This window comes from Salvelinus fontinalis, chromosome 26 (genome assembly GCF_029448725.1).
Source record: "Salvelinus fontinalis isolate EN_2023a chromosome 26, ASM2944872v1, whole genome shotgun sequence".
NCBI lineage: Eukaryota > Metazoa > Chordata > Actinopteri > Salmoniformes > Salmonidae > Salvelinus > Salvelinus fontinalis.
In genome coordinates this window covers 45,849,824-45,865,036 of record NC_074690.1, presented here as the reverse complement: position 1 = coordinate 45,865,036, position 15,213 = coordinate 45,849,824, and the positions used below count along the sequence as shown (strand labels likewise).

General features: G+C 42.7%; 1 non-coding gene across 1 annotated transcript; it reads left to right on the top strand.

The window, feature by feature from the left end:
• Positions 1 to 354: 354 nt before the first annotated feature.
• On the top strand, positions 355 to 430 carry trnaa-ugc (transfer RNA alanine (anticodon UGC)). The gene has a single exon. It is a non-coding gene; the product is annotated as a tRNA-Ala (tRNA).
• Positions 431 to 15,213: the final 14,783 nt, after the last annotated feature.

The window sequence follows — 15,213 nt, the reverse complement described above, 5'->3', positions numbered from 1 at the left end:
GGGTGCAATTTGGGAGACATGCAGTCTCTCTCTGCCTGTCAAATTCTGGGATATAGGAAAACACACCTGCGTGCCATCTTGATCTTGACAAAGTGCAATTAGTTCCAAAACATGCAGTAGACAGAGAGAGGACTCTAGTCTAGTCTACAGTGTAGTCTGGAGGAGAGAGCCAAGGTTCGGGTTCGGGGGGGCTCTATCTATCTTACATGGGTTCCGGCCCAAATGCCACCATATTTCCTTTATAGTGCAAAACATTTAAGTAGGCGCCATAGGGCTCTGGTCAAAAAGTGGTGCACTATAAATGGAATAGGGTGCCATTTGGGATGCAGACACGGGTTAACCTAGAGGTACCCTGGCCCCGTGTGGCTCAGTTGGTAGAGCATGGCGCTTGCAACGCCAGGGTTGTGGGTTCGATTCCCACGGGGGGCCAGTACAAAAAAAAAGTATGAATGTATGTACTTGTAAGTCGCTCTGGATAAGAGCGTCTGCTAAATGACTTAAATGTAAATGTAGGTACGATAGACTCTGTGTGTTGTGTGCTGTTGTGTGCTCTCTCTCTCTCCTACTCCTTCTCTCTCTGTCTCCCATTCACACTTTCTCTTTCTTCCACTCTCTCTCTCTGCCAGTCATAAGCATCGAATATATTTCATCCATATACAGGACCCTCCATGAATCTTCAGTGACAGACAGGTATGCAAACTGTGTTTGTGTGTGGGTGTGTGTTTCTGTGAGTGTACTATCCCAGACTTTACCCACAATGTTGGAGACTATTCTCCATTAAGAGACATTTTCTAAATTATGACATGCTGACTTTATAGTGCAACCACTCATCCACCAGTGGCTTGGATCAAACCCGGATCATGTGCCTTTTATGAATTGATTTTTTAATTCAAATTATGTATTAGTTTAAAAAAAAAAAAAAAAACCACCTTTATTTAACCAGGTAGGCCAGTTGAGAACAAGTTCTCATTTACAACTGTGACCTGGCCAAGATAAAACAAAGCAGTGCGAACAAAACAACAATACAGAGTTACACATAAACAATCAATAACACAATAGAAAGATCTATATACAGTGTAAATGTAGAAGATTAGGGAGGTAAGGCAATAAATAGGCCATAGAGGCAAAATAATTACAATTAAGCATTAACACTGGAGTGATAGATGTGCAAGTAGAGATACTGGGGTGGAAAAGAGCAAGAAGATAAATAACAATATGGGGTTGAGGTAGTTGGGTGTGCTATTTACAGATTGGCTGTGTACAGGTACAGTGCTCGGTAATGTCACGGAATTCTTTGTCCTCCTCTGACGAGAAGTAAGAAATGTCGGTCCAAGATGCAGCGTGGTGAGTATCCATTTTAATAGGAATACTTGAAACAAACAAAATAACAAATAAACGAACGAAGACAAAACAGTCCCGTAAAGTTACAACACAAACACAGGAACACAGTAACAGGAACAATCACCCACAACCCACAATACAAAACAGGCTACCTAAATATGGTTCCCAATCAGAGACAACGACTAACACCTGCCTCTGATTGAGAACCATATCAGGCCAACACATAGAAATAGACAAACTAGACATACAACATAGAATGCCCATTCAGATCACATCCTGACCAAACAAAACATAGAAACATACAAAGCAAACTATGGTCAGGGCGTGACAGGTAAGCTGCTCTGACAGCTGATGCTTAAAGTTAGTGAGGGGGATTTAAGTCTCCAGCTTCAGTGATTTTTGCAATTCGCTCCAGTCATTGGCAGCAGAGAACTGGAAGTTAAGGCAGCCAAAGGAAGTGTTGGCTTTGGGGATGGCCAGTGAAGTATACCTGCTGGAGCGCGTGCTACGGGCGGGTGTTGCTATGGTGACCAGTGAGCTGAGCTTTACCTAGCAAAGACTTATAGATGACCGGGAGCAAGTGGGTTTGGCAATGAATATGTAGTGATGGCCAGCCAACGAGAGCATACAAGTCGCAGTGGTGGGTAGTATATGGGGCTTTGGTGTCAAAACAGATGGTACTGTGATTGCTGAGTAGAGTGTTGGAGGCTATTTTGTAAATGACATCGCCGAAGTCAAGGATCGGTAGGATAGTCAGTTTTATGAGTGTATGTTCGGCAGCATGAGTGAAGGAGGCTTTGCTCCGAAATAGGAAGCTGATTCTAGATTTCATTTTGGATTGGAGATGCTTAATGTGAGTCTGGGAGGAGAGTTTACAGTCTAACCAGACACCTAGTTATTTGTAGTTGTCCACATATTCTAAGTCAGAACCGTCCAGAGTAGTGATGCTAGTCGGGCGGGCGGGTGCGGGCAGCAATTGGTTGAAGAGCATGCATTTAGTTTTACTAGCATTTAAAAGCAGTTGGAGGCCACGGAAGGAGAGTTGTATGGCATTGAAGCTCATCTGGAGGTTTGTTAACAGTGTCCAAAGAAGGGCCAGATGTATACAGAATGGTGTCGTCTGCATAGAGGTGGATCAGGAAATGATGATACACCGGGAATTTAACCCTGTGGCACCCCCATAGAGACTGCCAGAGGTCAAGACAACAGGCCATCCGATTTGACACACTGAACTCTATCTGAGAAGTAGTTGATGAACCAGGCGAGGCAGTCATTTGAGAAACCAAGGCTATTGAGTCTGCCGATAAGAATGCGGTGATTGACAGAGTCGAAAGCCTTGGCCAGGTCGATGAAGACGGCTGCACAGTAGTGTCTTTTATCGATGGCGGTTATGATATCTTTTAGGACCTGAGTTGTACCCGTGACCAGCTCGGAAACCAGATTGCATAGTGGAGAAGGTACGGTGGGATTTGAAACGGTCGGTGATCTGTTTGTTAACTTGGCTTTCGAAGATTTTAGAAAGGCAGGGCAGGATGGATAAAGGTCTATAACAGTTTGGGTCTTTGAAGAGGGGGGGATGACCGCGACAGCTTTCCAATCTTTGGGGATCTCAGACGATACGAAAGAGAGGTTGAACAGGCTAGCAATAGGGGTTGCAACAATTTCGGCAGATCATTTTAGAAAGAGAGGGTCCAGATTGTCTAGCCCAGCTGATTTGTAGGGATCCAGATTTTGCAGCTCTTTCAGAACATCAGCTGTCTGGACTTGGGTGTAGGAGAAGCGGGGAGTACTTTGACAAGTTGCTGCAGGGGGTGCAGAGCTGTTGGCCGGGGTAGGGGAAAGCACTTTTAAAGAGCAACCAGGCATCTTCTACTGACGGGATGAGGTCAATATCCTTCCAGTATACCCGGACCAGGTTGATTAGAAAGGACTGCTTGCTGAAGTGTTTTAGGGAGCGTTGGACAGTGATGAGGGGTGGTCGTTTGACTGCGGACCCATTACAGACACAGGCAATGAGGCAGTGATCGCTGAGATCCTGGTTGAAAACAGCAGAGGTGTATTTAGAGGGCAAGTTGGTCAGGATGATATCTATGAGGGTGCACATGGTTATGGATTTAGGGTTGTACCTGGTAGGTTCCTTGATCATTTGTGTGAGATTGAGGACATCAAGCTTAGATTGTAGGACGGCCGGGGTGTTAAGCATATCCCAGTTTAGATCACCTAGCAGTACGGACTCTGAAGATAGATGGGGGGCAATCAATTCACATATGGTGTCCAGGGCACAGCTGGGGGCTGAGGGGGGTATATAACAAGTGGCAACGGTGAGAGACTTGTTTCTGGAAAGGTGGATTTTTAAAAGTAGAAGCTCAAATTTTGGGGGCACAGACATGGATAGTATGACAACTCTGCAGGCTATCTCTGCAGTAGATTGCAACTCCGCCCCCTTTGGCATTTCTCTCTTGTCGGAAAATGGAAATTTCAGGATTTTTGGTGCTTAACTGTACACAGTTAACCTTCTTATAATTAAAGTCAACAGTGCAGTATGTGCTTTTCATGCATTGACATACCTATAGTGATTTGAGAATTCTCATTCAGAAAATAATATTTACAGTTGAATGATTTACTAAGTCAAATGAACGCTATTTTCCATTAAGATGTGTCGTTTTAAACCCACAGTATTTAAATTTGGGTTGATTGTGGTTCAAAATGTTTAGCCCTATTTGTCTTCAATACCGTTTATTTGCCTAATGATCCAACATACAAACCTGCACTTACAGTATATATTTTTTCAATGTTCCGGCTTGATCAATGTTTAATAGTCACACACATACACAAACACACACACACACTGTGCATAGTCACTTTACAAATTACCTCGACTAACCTGTACCCCTGCACATTGACTCGGAACTGGTACCCCCTGTATACAGCCTCGTTATTGTTATGTAATTTGTTAATTTCTACATTTCAGTTCATTTAGGAAATATTTTCTTAACTCTATATCTTGATCTGCATTGTTGGTTAAGGGCTTGTAAGTAAGCATTTCATGTTGTATTCGGGGCATGTGATAAACACAATTTGATTTGATTTGAGATACATACTGTACACATACACACACATACTGTACATGGTTACAGCATCAGTGTAGCAGTAAGATGATACGTCCCATTAGCGGACATGATGCTCTCCTCTTCTGCTTCAGTAATGAGCTAATTGCATTTCCTACCGGGACGGATTCGGCTTGATGAGCATCAGGGTGAGTCCCAAATGGCCGACCTATTTCCTACATAGTGCACTACTTTTGAACAGAGCCCCTATGTAGTGCACTGTGTAGGGAATAGGGTGCCATTTTGGATGTAGCCTTAGTCAGGGAGGGAGTCCTACTGAACAACAGACAACCCATTGTCATGCTACTGGAGAACCCAGAGAGGATGCTATTTACAGCATTAACATTGTAATTTAAAGTGAAGCTAAGCCGCCCTTTCTCCAGTGAAGTCATTCACAGGTTTCATTGAATGTTATTCTGTGTAAGAATAGGCCAATGGGGATTGCCTGCATGTTGCCTTTGAGAAGGAATCATCTCTACAGGCCTAAAGCCCCCATGACCTGACCTGTGTATTATGACGTTGGAGAATAACTACTGTACTGTAGGTGTTCTACCTTTTTTGAGCTCGCTGGCTCTGTGAATGAGGGGCAAATGAATGTGCTTGTACCCCTGGATAGGTTAAACACTGCTTTTTTGTTAATAGAGTTCCTTCCTTTGTTACAGTTTGCATGAATAAATGAACGTAGTTGCTGTGGTTCTGCATTTTCTGGAATCCAGAAGATCTGGACTAAAGATACGGAAGATTTGGGACATATGCATGCGCACTTCCCCCTTCGAGTTCGTTCAGCTGCTGCTCAGTACTCACTCACACCTTTGGAGATTCTCAATTGCATACTCCTCGTGTCCTCTTTCCTCTCTCCTCGGTTCCTTCTCAACACCCATTGGAGGAGAAGGTCAGAGGGGCGGGACCGGAGTGAACTCTGTATTCATAGCTTTGGCCATCAATTAATGCTCTGTTGTCTACTTTATGTAGTTCTATCACATACAGACAGTAAAGGAGGATTATCAACAAACAAAGGAATAATGTAGAATGCTGTGTTACTATGAGTGATGTCAGTGTAAATCCCGTGTCTGAATGAGCGGCTGGGGAGTTTAGTAATGTAATGTAGTCTCCGAGACTGAGGATGCATCCCAAAAGCAAAAGGCACCCTATTCCCTTTATAGTGCACTACTTTTGACCAGAGCCCTTTGGGCCTTGGTCTCCCTATATAAGGAATACGGTGCCATTTGGGACGCTGCCTAAGACAGGAAGGGGGAGAGCAAGGCTCCAGAGGGAGCTGTGATCTAACCTAACTCAGTACTCAAGTGATATGCAATCCGCGTGGCCACTGCTGCCGCAACAATGAGGTCAGCATCCAGGTATGGGCCTTAGCACCAAGCACTGAGCTGCGGTCCCACAGGAGTACAACTGACTCCAATACACACACACACAGGATGAGCAGCGGTCCCCATAGGAAAAGCACTCCCAGCCCTGCAACACACACAAACAGAGGGTGAGCAGCGGTCCCCTAGGAGAAGCCTCCCACACACAGTCCCCAGTGGGAATGATGTGATGATCAGTGACATCAAACCCTGTCCTCATCTTCTCCTTACATACTGTATGTGACTCATTACGTAACTTAGAGAAGCCTAAATTACACACACACACAGAGACAGAGACAGAGACAGAGACAGAGACAGAGAGACAGAGAGACAGAGAGACAGAGAGACAGAGAGACAGAGAGACAGAGAGACAGAGAGACAGAGACAGAGAGAGAGAGAGAGAGAGAGAGAGAGAGAGAGAGAGAGAGAGAGAGAGAGAGAGAGAGAGAGAGAGAGAGAGAGAGAGAGAGAGAGAGAGAGAGAGAGAGAGAGAGAGAGAGAGAGAGAGAGAGAGAGAGAGAGAGAGAGAGAGAGAGAGAGAGAGAGAGAGAGAGAGAGAGAGAGAGAGAGAGAGAGAGAGAGAGAGAGAGCTCAGGTCCTGTCTGTTGGCTAACTCACTTATCACCTGTTTCCTGCTACTTTGTGTTTTTGTTGTGTGTGGGTGTATGTTGGTCAGGGCCGGCTCCATGTATAAGCAACATAAGCGGTCGCTTGGGCCCCAAGCCGCTAGGGGGCACCCAACTCAGTCGGGTCTCAACTTACTGTTGAGAGTTAGAATAGTAGAATACACAAGGTGCAAGTTCGAAATTTGGTTCAGTAACTTTTATCTTATGTCAGTCAAAGACAGTCATTCAATTAGCCATGTCAGCTTACACATTTTTTAATTGGTAAATTAGTCTAGTCAGCTATCTAAACTTGTAGTAATCGTGGTTGAATACCGACCCTGAACTCCAGGGGGCCCCCCTTTGATTTTGTTAGTCATTCACTCAAATACAGTACCATTAACATGGCATAAGCCATGGCAAAATGTGTAGAATTGTAGGAAATTCACTGTGAAGCGTAACATATTTAGCCTGTGAGGAGGGGAGGGGGGCCCAAATCTCACTTAGGGCCCCCAAAAGGATAGAACCAGCCCTGTTGTGTGTTTGTGTTGTTGTTAATGCACACCTGTTGGAGGAAATAAACCGGTCAGCCAGTTGACCCCAGGTTCAGCTGTCTGTTTGTCTGCCCAATCAAATATCCTCCTCACAGACTTTGATCCCCAAAACATGTGTTACAACCTGGAGGGAACTAGGTCACCTTTTTATCACCAACACTTCAGACAGTATTGTGTGACTCCATTAATAATCAATGACCAACAGAAACCACAACTTCAACACCACTTTACTTCTTAAAATAAGGCCAGGCACCACAGGCTGAAATTACATTTTAACAACCTATCTACTTATATACATTTTGAGATTTTCAATTTTCGCCTAAAATGACACCTAAATCTAACTGCCTGTAGCTCGGGACCTGAAGTAAGCATATGCCTATTCTTGATACCATTGTGAAAATAATGTAGGAGAATATAACACATTAGATCTGGTAAAAGATAATACAAACAAAAAAACATCATTCCCCCCCCCCCCCCATCATATTTGAAATGCAAGAGAAAGGCCATACTTTCAGATAGGAGTCTATGTGTACTTTAGATTCTGGCCACCAGATGGCAGCAGTGTGTGTGCAAAGTTTCAGACTGATCCAGTGAAGAATTACATTACTGTACAATATTTTGTTTCAAGTCTGCCAGGAGTTTGCCCAAATGTGCCGAATTGGTCAATTGATACATTTTCAGGTACATAACTATAGAGAACATACAAAAATGTTATGGTAATAAAACAATAAAGTTTACACACTCCCAGGAATGCCTTACATTATGGATCATTAGCTAAAACACTAACTTTCACATATCTAGATGGCCGGGCAGGGTGGATGTGGAGCCAGAAACAGCAGTGGGGTCAAACTGTAAAACCCAGTTCCTACATTTGAACATAAAAATTGATTCTATGAAAACAAAACTATGCTACATTTTATCTCCAGGACCCTCAGGATGACAAATCAGAGCAAGGTTACTGAATGTAAGTACATTATTTACCTTCATAGGTGAATGTATCAAACCAGTTGCCATGATAAAAGTTTTGTTGTTGTTGTGCACTTTCCTCAAACAATAGCATGTTCTTTTTCACTGTAATAGCTACTGTAAACTGGACACTACAATTAGATTAACAAGAATTTAAGTTTTCTGCCCATATAAGACATGTCTATGTCCCGGACAGTTGGCTGTTGTATACAATGTCATTCTAGTCACATTAGCGCACGTTAGCAACAACAATCCCGGTTTAGGGACACCCATGAGTACTTTCAAAATCTAACATTTCAAAAACTTTATGTAAGTGTGCATTTTCATCAATATTTCATGATTTTGAACCCCTTTTAATAAATGGACATACATCCATAATTTTGAAGCTCATATAATCTTAAAGGCCATTCCATAGAGAACGTTACAAAACTGGACTATATGTTTTAACTTACTTTGAATAGATGGTGATTGGGTCAAAATAGGCATTTGGCGATTGGTAGGCTAAATTCAATGTACTGGTCTTTAACTGTCATTTCCCGAAAGTCAGACTCTTCCCACACGCCAACACATTTTTCTCAGCTTCAGAAGCATATTCATTCACCAAGGTTGGTGTGGTTATCCTTAGATAGATTCTCCAGACTTAATAAGAGAGAATTGTTGATATGTCAAATTTGTAAGCTAGATTTTTGTCATATCATATCCAGCCATAATATAATGGAAAATATGTCACAACTGGTGTAAAAATATGCGTCATGACAGTGTTATGACCATATTATGACTGGTTGTGACATATTATGACGCTGGGTGTCAAGTAAAGTGTTACCCAAATGTCCTCAATTCTATTTTTGAAAATTAAACCAAAATATTTCGGCAGACTCCAAGTGTCCAGAAACTGATTTGCAGTACATCTCACCTAATTTGCATATTTTATACAATATTTCAGAAAAACATTCAATTGATAAAAGTTCCGAAATCACATCGACTTAAACACCTCAAGTTCTATTGACTCGGTCTCATCGCATGCACCTAACACAGCCAAGCCAACCAACACTGACGATGTTTGTTGTCTTCAGTCGTTGTGCATTTTTCATAGACAGTATAACTTTTATTTCCTCTACGAACAGGGAGAGAGCACAGTTTGGTTCCTCTGGTGCCCACATAAAGTCTGTCCACCAAACGGCACCCTTTTACCTACTGTATATAGTGTAAAACTTTTGGCCAGGCCCCTTGTCAAAAGTAGTGCACTATATAAGGAATAGTGTACCATTTTGGATGCAATAGTATGATTAATCCTCCTTCCTAGACAAACAGCAGCATCATGGCTCCCAACCAGTTTAATGTCACTGCAGTCAATTGGCCTTGTGACACATGCATATTACTTCAAGGGTGGAATCCTATTTCAAGTCGTATTGTATTTATTTCGACATTTAAAATACTATGTGCCTCTGCTACCCCCGCTGTGCAGAACACAGGCAGAGAAAAGAGGGCCTGCTGAGGAAACATTAATTACAGTGTATACCATGCTTTTCTTTTGAACTTGTATTTATTCAGGGGAGACGAATTGAGACCAGGGTCTCATTTTCAATGACACCGTAGGACATAAGAGAAAATATAAAACTATAAGATAATAATAAGTACATTACATTAGAACATCACAAACATCCCAGCCATCATAAACAAGTAATTGAAGTCAATCTTAACTTCTGATGTTCAAGGAATGTATTTATCATTCTATTAATACAAGCAAGCTACAGTATGTGTGAGAAGAAATACGTCTTGTGTTGCTGACATGAGAATTGCAACTGGATTGCATAATTCCACCACTGTAGCCAAATGTATGCATGCACATGGAATTTACTTGCATACATGAGTGTTAGGTTATGACAGCATGCAAAACAAGCTGTGTGTGCGTGCGTGCGTGCGTGCGTACAGTTCCTATGTATTGATTTAGGTCAGATCTCCATGTCTTCTGTGGGTTCAGTAGGACTGAATGTAAATGTCTGTCTGCTCAACCCCATCCACATCTCAGACGACCTCACTTCACCTCAATGATGAACTCGATAGGATACGGACCCACAAATGGCATCCTATTCCCTACATAGTCCACTAATACTACTATAACCTACGGCCCTGGTCAAAAGTAGAGCACTGGGGTGCCATTTTAGAATGCAGCCGCAGAGTTCTCCTGTTGTCTGCACATTGGCTGATTAAGCTCTCTGGAAACATGAGTCATTTTATTTGACATTATTCGAGATGAAAGTCAAAGTCAATGTGCATTGACTGGGAATTGCTCATGTCTTGCTTTCCTTTACGGACACCCACAGTCAGTCAGGAATGCTCAGTCTAACACAGTATAGCATTACTCCTACTCAAGTATTAAAACACATGTCTAATGCTTCAATCATAACTCATGACTGATGTATACTGAACAAAAATATCATTGCAATATGTAAAGTATTGGTCCCATGTTTCATGAGCTGAAATTAAAGATCCCAGAAATGTTCCATATGCACAAAAAGACGATTTCTGTCAAATTTTGCGAACAAATTTGTTTACATCCCTGTTAGTGAGCATTTTCTCCTTTGCCAAGATAATTCATCCACCTGACAGGTCTGGCATATCAAGAAGCTGACTAAACAGCATGATCATTACACAGATCCACCTTGTGCGGGGGACAATGAAAGGCCACTCTAAAATGTGCAGTTTTGTCACAAAACATAAAGCCACAGATGTCTCAAGTTTTGAGGGAGCGTGCAATTGGCATGCTGACTGCAGGAATGTCCACCAGAGCTGTTGACAGAGAATTTAATATTAATTTCTATACCGTAAGCGCCCTCCAACGTCGTTTTGGATAAATTGGCAGTAATAATTCGCCGTCCACACCAGGGTCTTGACCTGATTGCAGTTTGGCGTCGTAACTGACTTCAGTGGGCAAATACTCACCTTCACTGGCCATTGGCACGCTAGAGAAGTGTGCTCTTCATGGATGAATCCCGGTTTCAACTGTACCAGGCAGATGGCAGACATGGCATTATGTGGGTGAGCGGTTTTCAGATATCTACGTTGTGAACAGAGTGCCCCATGTGGTGGCGGTGTGGTTATGGTATGGGCAGGCACAAGCTACGGACAATGAACACTGCATTTTATTGATGGCAATTTGAATGCACAGACATACTGTGACGAGATCCTGAGGCCCATTGTTGTGCCATTAATCTGCCGAAATCACCTCATTTTCCCACATGATATTGCACGGCCACATGTTGCAAGGATCTGTACACACTTGTCCCAGTACACAAATGTCACAGTTTTTCCATGGCCTGCATACTCACCAGATATGTCACCCATTGGATCATGTTTGGGATGCTCTGGATCGACGTGTAAATCAGCGTGTTGCAGTTCCCACCAAAATATCCAGCAACTTCGCTCAGCCATTGAAGAGGAGTGGGACAACATTCCACAGGCCACAATCAACAGAAATGTTTCCTCAAATTTTTTGCGACAAGGCACATTTTTGGTCGTGTGAGCAGAAACTTGAACGTTGTGAGAATTTCGTGCAACTTCCGTAGCGCGTTTACAGTGAAATCTGAGGCTGTACCTTTATAGTTTTACACAGTAGCTAATAGGCTATTGTGGCTATTTGAGCATAATGTAGGCCTGATCTGTTTCACCTGTCTTTGTGCATGTCTCCACCCCCTCCAGGTGTCGCCCATCTTCCCCATTATCCCCAGTGTATTTATACCTGTTTTCTCTGTTTGTCTGTTGCCAGTTCGTTTAGTTCGTCAAGCCTACCAGCGGTTTTCCCCTTGCTCCTGTCTGTTTCTAGTTCCTGTTTTCTAGTTTTCCCGGATTTGACCAATCTGCCTACCCTAACCCTGAGCCTGCCTGCCGTTCTGTACCTGAGACTGCCTGCCGTTCTGTACCTTTTGGACTCTGATCTGGATTATCGAACTCTGCCTGCCCTTGACCTGTCGTTTTGCCTGCCCTCTGTTCTAGTAATAAACGTGTGTTACTTCGACACTGTCTGCATCTGGGTCTTCCCTAAAACGTGATACCTACCAACAAAACCAATGGAGCAAATCCCATAACATTTTCACATGGAAATAGCTTTACATCTTTATGATATAGCCTACAGTTGCCTATATGTGGTGTTCAATGCAGGACTACATCGCATGAGACTTAAAAAAATTGTTTTTACATTATGAAGGGCTTGACATTAATTAAATTGCATTGTATTGTGTTGTATGATGCAAAAAAACACTTTACAAAATAAAATGTATTATTATTAACATACAGAGAATTAGACAATGCAGGCTACCCCTCTAGCCTGTCTCAAAATGCAACACTGCCCCTTTAATAAAGACATAAGCTTTTTACTTGGCTGCTTTTGCTCTTGTAGGAAGCAGTAACTCCAAATTGCTGACCTTTACTTATCTACAACTGGGCTAATAACTCGCTAACTAGCAAAGAATGTCAACAAATGTGTGCCACTGCGCTCTGATCTGAAAAGCGCATTCACAGTGATTGAAAGACTGCTCGTGGGCTACCCCACCAATAGAATTCTACTCTGCCTACAACAAAATCACCGACTCAATGTTGCAAAGTTAGATTTGTTTTGGTTTGTTGCATTGAAAGGGGGCTGATATATTGTTTATTTGATTGCAGTACAATATTTGATCTATATAGTGCAAACCAATGGGGCAAATTTAGTGAAGTTCAATCTCTTGCATCTCTGCACAGCATGACATTTGTTCTGCGCGGCAGTCCTGGAGGAGCACGCGCAGTTTAGAAGAACTTTGATCAACAGCCTGATCAACTCTATGCGAAGGAGTTGTCACGCTGCATGAGTCAACTGGTCTTCACACCAGATACTGACTGGTTTTCTTATCCAACCCTACCTTTTTTACGGTATCTTTGACCAACAGATGGGGCGCAGAAGTCTAAGGCACTGCATCTCAGTGCTAGAGGCATCACTACAGAACCTGGTCCAATTCCAGGCTGTATCACAACCGGACATAATTGGGAGTCCCATATTGCGGTGCACAATTGGCCCAGCGTCGTCCGGGTTAAGGCCATCATTGTAAATAAGAATTTGTTCTTAACTGACTTTCCTAATTAAATAAAGGTTAAATATATATTTTTTGAATCTGTATTCCCAATCATGTGAAATCCATAGATTAGGGCCTAGATTAGATTTCCTTATATGAACTGTAAAATCTTTGAAATTGTTGCATGTTGCGCTTATATTTTTGTTCAGTGTAGTTTAATGGCATTTAATGGCATTGTTAAGTATGAATATATATCAATGACGACTTCACAGCGACACTTGTCATACAAATCCTTCAGTTAAAGATACAACTTTTTGGGCGACTAGACCAAATTCACATAGAAATGTGAGTTATAGATCTTTCATTCTCATTAAAAGCAAGTCTATTCCAACTAAACTACTTAAAGAGCTGCTTCATGTGCTTGGCCCTCCTATGTTGAACATAATAAACGGCTCTCTATCCACCGGATGTGTACCAAACTCACTAAAAGTGGCAGTAATAAAGCCTCTCTTGAAAAAGCCAAACCTTGACCCAGAAAATATAAAAAACTATCGGCCTATCTTCCATTCCTCTCAAAAAAAAATGAAAAAGCTGTTACGCAGCAACTCACTGCCTTCCTGAAGACAAACAATGTATACGAAATGCTTCAGTCTGGTTTTAGACCCCATCATAGCACTGAGACTATGACTTGCACTGAGACTTGTGAAGGTGGTAAATGACCTTTTAATGGCGTCAGACTGAGGCTCTGCATCTGTCCTCGTGCTACTAGACCTTAGTGCTGCCTTTGATACCATCGATCACCACATTCTTTTGGAGAGATTGGAAACCCAAATTGGTCTGCACGGACAAGTTCTGGCCTGGTTTAGATCTTATCTGTCGGAAAGATATCAGTTTGTCTCTGTGAATGGTTTGTCCTCTGACAAATCAACTGTACATTTTGGTGTTCCTCAAGGTTCCGTTTTAGGACCACTATTGTTTTCACTATATATTTTACCTCTTGGGGATGTCATTCGAAAACATAATGTTAACTTTCGCTGCTATGCGGATGACACACAGCTGTACATTTCAATGAAACATGGTGAAGCCCCAAAATTACCCTCGCTAGAAGCCTGTGTTTCAGACATAAGGAAGTGGATGGCTGAAAACGTTCTACTTTTAAACTCGGACAAAACAGAGATGCTTGTTCTAGGTCCCAAGAAACAAAAAGATCTTCTGTTGAATCTGACAATTAATCTTGATGGTTGAAAAGTCGTCTCAAATAAAACTGTGAAGGACCTCGGCGTTACTCTGGACCCTGATCTCTCTTTTGACGAACATATCAAGACTGTTTCAAGGACAGCTTTTTTCCATCTACTTAACATTGCAAAAATCAGACATTTTCTGTCCAAAACTGATGCAGAAAAATGTATCCATGCTTTTGTTACTTCTAGGTTAGACTACAGCAATGCTCTACTTTCCGGCTACCCGGATAAAGCACTAAATAAACTTCAGTTAGTGCTAAATACGGCTGCTAGAATCCTGACTAGAACCCCAAAATTTGATCATATTACTCCAGTGCTAGCCTCCCTACACTGGCTTCCTGTTAAGGCAAGGGCTGATTTCAAGGTTTTACTGTTAACCTACAAAGCGTTACATGGGCTTGCTCCTACCTATCTTTCAGAGTTGGTCCTGCCGTACATACCTACACGTACGCTACGGTCACAAGACGCAGGCCTCCTAATTGTCCCTAGAATTTCTAAGCAAACAGCTGTAGGCAGGGCTTTCTCCTATAGATTTCCATTTTTATGGAATGGTCTGCCTACCCATGTGAGAGACACAGACTCGGTCTCAACCTTTAAGTCTTTACTGAAGACTTATCTCTTCAGTGGGTCATATGATTGAGTGTAGTCTGGCCCAGGAGTGTGAAGGTGAACGGAAAGGCTCTGGAGCAACGAACCGCCCTTGCTGTCTCTGCCTGGCCAGTTCCCCTCTCTCCACAGGGATTATCTGCCTCTAACCCTATTACAGGGGCTGAGTCACTGATTTACTGGTGCTCTTTCATGCCGTCCCTAGGAGGGGTGCATCACTTGAGTGGGTTGAGTCACTGACGTGATCTTCCTGTCTAGGTTGGCGCCCCCCCTTGGTTTGTGCCGTGGCGGAAATCTTTGTGGGCTATACTCGGCCTTGTCTCAGGATGGTAAGTTGGTGGTTGAAGATATCCCTCTAGTGGTGTGGGGGCTGTGCTTTGGCAAAGTGGG